The sequence below is a fragment of the Nannospalax galili genome, unplaced genomic scaffold, assembly GCF_000622305.1.
Source record: "Nannospalax galili isolate Female #2095 unplaced genomic scaffold, S.galili_v1.0 scaffold46, whole genome shotgun sequence".
NCBI lineage: Eukaryota > Metazoa > Chordata > Mammalia > Rodentia > Spalacidae > Nannospalax > Nannospalax galili.
The window spans coordinates 4671534-4681684 of record NW_008355790.1 but is presented as its reverse complement, the minus strand read 5'-3'; positions in this window follow the sequence as shown (position 1 = coordinate 4681684).

The window sequence follows — 10151 nt, the reverse complement described above, 5'->3', positions numbered from 1 at the left end:
TCTGCTCAGTTCACTTCACCGTATTTCTATTCTAATCTGGTTGCTCTCCAGGTTGGCAACCTTCCATAGGTCTCCATTGCCCAACTTATTCCATTAACCTTTTGTCCTGATTCTTTAAAAGACTCCAATTAATCCTCCTTTGCCACTCATCTCTGACAGAATATTGGGTGTTGGCTTCAACTTTGACTAGGCAAACTCACCTTTCTGATGTCAATGATTCACCCCTTCTTGGCTTTCGGCAAAGTTTGAGCATGACGCTAAATGTTTTAACACGTATCTTTTGTGTAGTAGTTGCAAATAATTAGTTTGAGAATTTAAACAAACCATCAGACAAAGAGATGGGTTGTTTTCCACAGGAAGAGGTGGTGTCAATGAGGCACTACAAAAGCACTCTGGCGCCAGGCATGGTGGTGGCGCACGCCTTTAATCCCAGCACTCGGGAGGCAGAGGCAGGCGGATCTCTGTGAGTTCAAGGCCAGCCTGGTCTACACAGTGAGTTCCAGGACAGCTGGGGCTATAGGGAGACTGTCTCAAAAAGACCAAAAAACAAAGCACTCTGGCTTAGGTGACTTTCCAGGCACTGAACAGGCACAGTTTCACAATAGCTGTCAGGGGTCATAAGCAAGAGTCTTCCAAAAAATAAACCTGCAATGACTAAATTAAATGTCATTGTGGGGAAAAGGATTTATGAAATGCCACCACCATTCAATGTGCTATTCACACCCCAACCCAGAAGGAGTCTTTAGCACTGAACGGAATCATTAGGGCAAGTCTCACAGTACAATAGAGTACATCACAGATCTACATTCCAATTTGGAATTAGGAAACTGGCATGTTCTAACTTGAACTCACACTAATGTGTTCCATTCCATTTCCCTCTTCCAAATAAACTCCTTTATTTTTAATATTCATAAGAAAATGACTGTGTCTTATTCATCACTGATCAGGAGAGAATTCTTTGCACAGAGTGAGGGCTCAACTTATATATAAGCAAGTTTCAATGATATGTGGTAGACCATACCCATAATCCTAGCACTCAGACACTGAGCAAGGACGGTTGCTAGTTATAGACCTGGCTGGGCTGCATAACAAAGTCTGTTCAGACCAGCTTGCAGCATAGTGAGACTCTATCTCAAAAAATAAAAACAACAACAACAAAAAACCCCAAATGTTTTAAAATCTATAAATAAAGCAGTCATTTTACAGCTGCGGTCTTCTACTTGGTTGGAAGCCCAAAGACCTTACATCCAAATTGTCTTCTTTATGATGAAGGAAATTAAGGCTCAAATAAATTGAGTTGAACTGCCAATGTATAGGTCAGATCAGGATGAACAAACTGGGTCTCCTGCCATATAGTCATCCTTTTTGGTCAGCACATTACACTGTCTCTTCCGTGTTGACTTCTTAACGTGTGAAAAAGTCTAATTATCTCAAAGAAATTAATGCTCTTCAGTGGTATTAGAGTAAAACGGTCAGTTGTCATTATGGAGTGATGGTTACACCACAGGGAAAATCCACTCTTGGAAATGCAGATTTTTTTTTAATCATTTCTCTAAACACACTGAGTAGGCTCAGCTCAGAGATGAATTAAATTCACAGAGTGGGCCAGCCCTCCAAAAATATCCTACACCACCCCTCGAGGCTCTGTGTCAGCAGTCATGATTCCTGACTCAACAGCTCAAGTGTCTTCTGTAGCTTCTCATGACAAGACGATGGTTGGCATATATCCCAAGAAGCCCATGGTGACAAATGTCACCCAGTTGTGGTTGAAATTGGAACTGTAGAAAAAGGAGAATCCTAAAGATATAATGAAGGCTTGCATATTGGTGGAAGCACCAGGCTAGATTCAGTTTATTTGCAAATATTGTGTATGAAAGCCCAGCTTTAAAAATATATGTCATTTTACATCAGTGTGAAAAAGAAAGATTGCTCAACAAATGCTTTAGAACAAATGAGTGTAGCCATCTGGAAACATAAAGTTGAATCTCTACAACTTACCCAATGTGTAGTCCAGATGAAAATTGTGTGTGCGTGTGTGTGTGTGTGTGTGTGTGTGTGTGTGCGTGTTCCCTCCAATTATGAATTTCAACTTTCCCTTTGTATTGTTTTGCCAACTTACTCATTTATATTATTTTATTTTGTATGTGTTTTTCTCTAGCTCATGGCTTCTTAAATTTTTTCCACTTGCAATCATTTTCATCCAAGAAATTTTTTGTGTGACCACCCCAGGCATATAGATATATAAAATAGGTATATAAATCAAACACTTACTAGTAATAAATCATAAAAGTGTGTTCTTAAATGCTTTTTAGTATAGTTTTACCATTAACAAATGTGCACATTAATGAGATTGATGTGCTTGTTTCCTTTTACATAAGGAATTAAATCTTAACTGAATACTTGTATCTATAGCATCTGAAGTGTCTTCAGTGTTTTTCAGTTTATCAATTTATTTTTTCTGGGCTTTATTTTTTAAGATAAAAACTCCTATCACTCAGGCTATCATCAAACTTATTATGCAGTTGAGGCTGGCCTTGACCTTCCGATCCTCCTACCTCCACTTTCCAAGTGCTGGGATTACGGATGTGCACTATCAGTTTGATCAATATTTTGATTTTGTAATTATCAATTCTGAGAATGTCACTTTGTATAAAGAGTAAAAAATGGCAGAAGTATGTTTAAGGCCATTTCAGAAACTGTTGAAATTGGGATTCTGTTCTAATCCCAGGCCAAAATTCATTTAACTCTTTTTTAATGAAACTCAAGTCTGCAGTTGGAACAACTTTTTTTAATGTGTGTGAGTGTTTTACCTATATATATGTAAATGTACCACATGCGTGCTGTCCCCGTAGAGGCCAGAAGAGGACATCAGATCACCTAAAACTAGACTTAGCAAGGCTGTAAGCCACGATGTAGGTGCTCAGAATGAAACTCGGGTCCTCTGGAAGAGCGGTACATGCCCTTAACCACTGAGCCATCTCTCTAGGCCCAGAATTTTTTTTTTTTTGAGACAAGATTTTACTATGTAGCCCTGCCTTGCCTGGTATAGACCAGGTTGGCCTCACACTCACAGAGATCTACCTGCCTCTTTTTCCCAAGTTCTGGGAGTAAAGGAATACATTACCACGCCCAGCCTACAAACAAAAATTTTAAAAATCAAACATTCTAGCACTATACAATACAAAGATACAGTAATTTGATGCTTACATGCTGATGAGGGATGCTAGGAAAATTTGAGACATCTTTGTGTTCCATAATTAAACCAATATGCTTCTGTAAGAGAAGAAGGCTTTTTATGCACAGTACACTACCACACATCATAATACATAAGTCTCTAATTTGAGATTTACTACTTCCAGCAGCATCTTTTGGGGTTGTGTGGTGTGACATCATGCTCAATGCATGTCTTCATGCTGCTTGGAACGAAGGCTATTGGAAGGTCTTGACATGAAATGTAGGGGAGCACAGCCAGAAATGCCTTGGATTCGTTATGCATTTGATTCTGGCCTAATTTTTGATTTTTACATCATCAGGAACCTTTTGCTAATTTTTTTTGGTGAACTTCCACATTCAGTTATGCATCCCTGTATTAGCTACTTTTCTGTGGCTGTGATAGAGCATCATTATCAAGGCAACTTATAGAAGGAGGCGTTTATTTGGCTTTATGGTTCCAGAGGGCTAGGAGTCCATCATGGTGGGGGAGGCATGGCAGGGACAGTGGGAGCAGAAAGCTGAGCGCTCACATCTTCCAGCAGGCACAGGAAGCAGAGAGAGTGAAACTGGAAATAGGTCAAGGCTATGAGCTCTCAAAGTCTGTCTTCAGTGACATGCTTCCTCCAGCAGTGCCACAGCTCCTAAAGTTTCCTTGATTCCCCCCACCAAACAGTGCCATTAACTGCCCAAGTGTTCAAATACTTGAAGTCTATATGGCACATTCTTATTCAAACCACAAGCCCCATTTTTTTTGTTTGTTTTTTATTTTACTATTCGTGTGTTTATTTGTATGCATGCACGAGCTCTACATACATACTCATGTATGTGTACTTGTGGAAGCTAGGAGTTCATGTCTGGTATTTTCCCCTATAAGGTAACTCACCACCTTATATTTTGAGACAGGCTCTCCTTGAACCTAGAGATCACACAATGGCTAGACTGGTTGTCCAATGAGCTATAGGAATCCCCTTGTCTGTATCTCCCCAGTGTTGGGATTACAGTACCTTACAGACCAAGCTATCTTGCCAGTACCCCCCTATCTCACTGAGACAAGACCTTATCATGTGCACATGCTGGCCTGTAACTGGCAATCCTACTTTTTCTGTACCATTATACCCTACCTCTTTTTTTGTGTGTGTGGCAGAGTCTCATTACATAATGAGACTGGGAACTCACTATCTCACTGTCTATGTAGATCAGGCTGGCCTCAACTTCACAGAGACCCACCGGCCTCTGTCTCTTAACTGCTGAGATTGCAAGCATGTGCCAACACACTTGCGCTATTTTTTGCTTTTTAAAAGGAAATATTAACATTTACTCAAGAGTTCCAAACCAATCAGAAAAACTCGTCTCAAAATACTTTTTTTTTATTTGGACAGAAAACATGTTCTGTGGTCACAGTCTGGGTCAGGACACTGGCAGTTCATATTTGTACCATTTTCTCCATGTAGACTGGATGTCAGAGTGCCATGTCTTATAAAAGTCCCATCATTCTCCCTTAAACATTTCACCCCCATATTGGAGTAGCTCCCTATCTAATTGAATTGGACTCAGTCGGCGGGCCTCAGTGACACCTGGAGCTCATTGGAACTGTAAGCACATAGACCTCATCCCAGCCCTACCAAATCAAAAACTCTGGAGGTGGGACCCAGCACTCTAGCTTTAACAGGCCTCCAGGTAACTCTGATATACTTTAAAGTTTGGAATTCATGAGTTTAGGCACTAGAATTGATGCAGCTCTCCAGGTGACTCTAACATTCAAATTTTCAGATCAAATCTGCACCACATAAAATGATCCCTGAAAACTGGATCGCTAAGTATCTGGAGGCTATGATTAAGACATGTTTTCATACTGCCTCCTGCCGAAACTGTCTCCCTTCTCTCTTATTACAGTTCCCAACATGAATGTGGATAGTGAGTTACATCCTCAGAGAAGCCTAGGGGAGAAGACTTAAAGTTTTAGACAATTTCTCTATCATGCAAGAATCGCAAGTTTCAAAAGGCTGGTCCCCAAGGAACTCAGGAGATGAAGGAACATGCTGGTGAGCTGACAAATGCCTGATGTTGCAAAAGTCAGGTTGAGGCCAGGCGTATTGATGCATGCCAGAAATCCTGGCAGAGGGATGTAGAACAACAGAATCTTACAAGAGAATATTATGCTCTTTTAAAAACCTCCCTCTCTCCTCTCTCTCTCTCTCTCTCTCTCTCTGTGTGTGTGTGTGTGTGTATGTACTGGCACACCATAGCATGCATGTGGAGGTCAGAGGCCAGCTTTCAGAAGTCAGTTCTCTCCTTCCTCTACATGGAGCCTAGGGATCCAACTCAGATTGCCAGGCTTGGCAGCTTTTCCATTTTGGGCTAACTCACTGGCTCAAGAACATTACCATTAAAAGAGAAAAATGAACAAGTAGTAACTATTCTTGGGATTCTTCCAAATAAGATGGCCACATGATTAAGGTGAACTTGGGCTAACTTGCTCAAATGAGAAGACCCAGAGGATACTACAGGCTGGAAAATGCAATAAGCTTTTGCCAGAAGAAAGCTAGACTATTAAAGGAACCAGAAAAGTAATTGGCCAGGCATTATTTAGAACTTACACTAAAATAACTGTAGTGGGTATATAAAGAAACAAAACCCAGACACAATACCTAGGAAGTACTTAAGGTCTCTGTCCCAGGGCCACTTCTTCCACCCCTATCAGGCTTGGAAAACAAGGAGGTAACAAAGTCACCCTCATTGTTAAATGCATGGAATTACAACTGGGAGTAAATCAATTATCTTGTGCTTGTAATGATTTTGTTGTTATAATGAAATATCTGAGGCAGACTATTCAGAAGATGGTGGGCAGAGCGAGAGAGAAAGAGAGAGAGAGAGATTAATTAGTCAGGCTTCATAACATAGGACTGTGATGACAGTTGAGTCAGGAGGATCACAAGTTCAAGGCCTGCCTGAGCAACTTAACAAGAGTTCCTCCCAAAAATAAAAGTAGGTGAGGAACTAGGAATATACTCCGCCTGCCTAGCATGTTCAAGGCCCTAGTTTAATCCCCAGTACTGCCACTGAAGAAGAGGAACTGGAAGAGGAGAAAGAAGAAGAGGAAGAGGAAGAAAAGGAGGAAGAATAAAAATTTATTAAATTCCCATTTTAGAAGCTGAAAATCCAATATTGGATGACCTCATGGGTTCAGCCTCTGGGCGAGGGCCTGACAACAGACAACATCAAGGAAAGTGCTGTAGCCTGGTTCTTCAATGTCCCCTAAAGGCTCATTTATTAAAGACTTACTCCCCAACTTGGTGGTATATGGAGCTGGTAGAAACTTCTTTAAGAAGCACAGCCTGGGGGCTGTGGAGATAGCTCAGTGAGTAGGAGTGCTTGTTATATAAGCAGGTACCTAAGTTCAAATCCGCAACATGGACATGAAAAGCTGGCATAGAAAGGGGTGCCTATAACTTTAGAGTTGTGCAGGTAGGGTATAGACAAGAAAATCACTGGGGTTTGTAGACTGCCAGCTGAGCTCCAGGTTCAGTAGCAGACCCTGTGTCAAAGGACTAAGGTGATAAAGCCAGACACCGTATTTCCTCCAGTGTCTATGCCTCTACACATATAGGCTCAGGTACACACACACACACACACACACACACACACACACACACGCATGCGTTACATACACCACATGCATACACCACATTCATACCTATACACGCATTTAAAAAAAAAAAAAAAGGACAGCCTAGTAGGAGGTCTTGGTTTGTGACGTATGCCCTAGAAGATGACTGGGAGATTCTAGTTTCTTCCTCATTCCTGCTTCCCAGCTCTAAGGTGAGTGGTTTTATTCTACCACATGCTCCCACCAACATGTGCTCACTTCCCACAGGCCCAACTGTGCTCCCACCAACATGTGCCCACTTCTCACAGGCCCAAAAGCAGCAAAGTCCACTGATCAGAGACAGGAACTGGTGAATCCACATTACCCCTTTGTCCCCCTTTGTCTGTAAGTTATCCAGGCATTTGTTAAAGGTTTTTACTGGGAAGCCGACAAATACAGCAGGAACAAGTGTGAAAGCAGAAGATGGCATGACCTGGTAGAAATCCAGACAGCATTGCAGATCAGACTGGTTAGGATAATTCCTTTTGTGAGACCTGGGATCCCAGGAGAGAGAATAACCCTAATTCCCTTTTTGAGGACAGCATGACCAAGGACCGAAGGATTCCCCACTGGGTTCTACCCCTTAAATATACAACCATCTTTCATATTAAGAATCAAGTTCCCAACCCACTTGCCTTTGGGCAGCAAACCACATCCAAACTATTACATTCTCATCAGTAAACTCAAGTTGCTTGGGGTAGGGGGAATAGGCAGGCAGGGTCTTGTAGGTGTGAAGACACTATACTTTATTCCAAAGTAAATTCATATTCACAGACTGGTGTGATCAATTTTTTTTAATGACTGTGAAGATTAGGCTCAAAATAATTAAAGCTGTCACAAAACTTGACAGTTGGTCACAGTACTCAGCTAAAAACTGAACTGGGGTGATGGCAGTGGAAATAGAAAGAAAAGAACATTACTAATGATGCTTAGAGACTAGAGAGCTAGCACTTGATTAGCTATAGAATTACACAGGAGATTGTCATTCTGGGGTCTTGAACAGTTGTGTTTGTCATCAGGAGAGAACAATGATCATGGGTACACATACATCACATTTGGGTTTGTTGGTTTTGCATCATCTGAGCACTATCTGGATGGAGATTTCTAATCAGTACATATACAAAACTGTCTGGCATTGTAGTGCCTGCACACCTTCTTTAATCCCAGTACTCAGAGAGGCAGAGGCGAGCAGATTTATATGATTTCAAGGCCAGCCTGGTCTATATATCAAGTTCCAGGCCAGCCAGGGCCACCTAGTAAGACTGAGTTCAAAATAATAATTATAATATAATAAAATACATATACTTAAGAGTCTGGTGATCAGCAGAAAGATCTAACTGGAAACAAAGTCTTGGCACCAAGAAGGTAAAGTTGGCTCAGTTGGCAAAGGTACATGCCACCAAGCCTGGTGACCTGAGTTTGAGCCCCAGAACCAACCCACAGTAGAATGAGAGAACCAACTTCAGCTTTTACAACTTATGCCCTGACCTTCACACATGTACACTGTGTCGTAAGTACAACATACACACACATGCACAAGTAAATAAATGTTAAAAAAATACCAGAACCAATTGAAAATTATAGAACAGATAACTACAGAATTATTATATATAATGGGGAGTCCAGGCTGTGTTTTATTGTTGTAGATATTGTTATTTGAGATGAGTCTCATGTAGACCAGGCTGTCCATGAACCCACCATGCAGCCAAGGCTAGCCTTGAATCCCTGTTCTTCCTGCCTCTACATCTTAGGTGCTAAAATTATAAGTGTACAACATTATGCACAGCTTTAAATTTTATTTATTTTTGTGGTGCTGCAGATCAAACCCAGGGTCTAAAACATGAATTCTATCAACTGAGCTGCATCCTCAGCCTCTGAAGGCCCAGTTCTAATGATCATAGAAGGTAGTGAAACTCCACGTTGAATGAACTAGTAAGCATCCTTGGGGAATGTCCAGTTGGGAGGAGAAACAAGTAATGGGCTTGAAACATCATGTTTCTATAATGCAAAATAGAAAGGACGTTTCAGTATCATGAGAAAATCACACTAGTTCAAACCTGCACACCAAAATTTGTTTCCAAGTAAAAGCGGGTGAGGTAAAGTACGAATCAGCCAAATGCAGAGTGCATTGAGGAGGTGATCTCTCAGTTTCCACAGTGACCAGCTGCCTGGTGTTCTTCGTGCTTCCTTTGACCAGCTGCTCTGGCTAAAAGAGGAATTTTTTTTTTTTTAAAGAAAAGGTTTCACTATGTGTCCCACACTGTCCTTGAACTTACAATGATCCTCCTACCTCAGCCTCCCAAATTCTGGGACTAGAGGTTTGTACAGCAGACTTATTTGCTGCTCCAAAAGTACTTTCTGCCTTTGCTGCCCTAACTCCAGAGTCTTCTCACTTCCCCAAACTGTCATCAAATAAATGTCACTTTAAAATATTATTAAATTTATTTTTATTTCATGTGTATGTTTGCCTGCATGTATATAATAAGTGCACCCATGTTCTGTGATGCCTGTGGAGGCTAGAAGAGGGTGTCAGATGTTCTGGAACTGGTGTTATGGACAGTTGTTATCCATCATGTGAGTGCTAAGAACCAAAACTGGGTCCTCTGCGAGAGCAGCCAGTGTTCTTAATCTCTGAGTCATCTCTCCAGCCCCTAAATGTTATGTTACTTCTTGGAAACACCACTTACCAAGCTAGTAGGTTATGTCTTTGATTCAGTGTGTGTGTGTGTGTGTGTGTGTGTGTGTGTGTGTGTGTGTGTGTGTGTGTTTAAAGGGTTATTAACATTTTTAAGCGTCTGGATTGAGTCACATAATGATTGAAGTGATTGAGTTTTCTGCTCAAACACCTTTATTTTTAGTACAGGATTTGACAGAGTGTGAGGTGTCTGTTTTTCAGGAAAACACATTGCACAGAGCACAGATGCCTATGCATGGGGAAAAACAGCATCCCATCAAGATCAACCTCTAGGTGTAAATGAAAAAAAAATCACTTGACTATATTAACAGCCAAGATATGCAAAATCTAATGACATATGCACACGTGTGTATGTCTGTGTCTGTGTGTGTCTGTGTCTGTGTGTCTGCCTGTCTGTCTGCTGTCATTGTCCAGCCTTTGTGCTTATGTTTCTGGGAGTTAAGGAGATTTCAGTCTTCATTAGTAAAACCTAGGTATGTCTGTGTCTGTGTGTGTCTGTGTCTGTGTGTCTGCCTGTCTGTCTGCTGTCATTGTCCAGCCTTTGTGTTTATGTTTCTGGGAGTTAAGGAGATTTCAGTCTTCATTAGTAAAACCTAG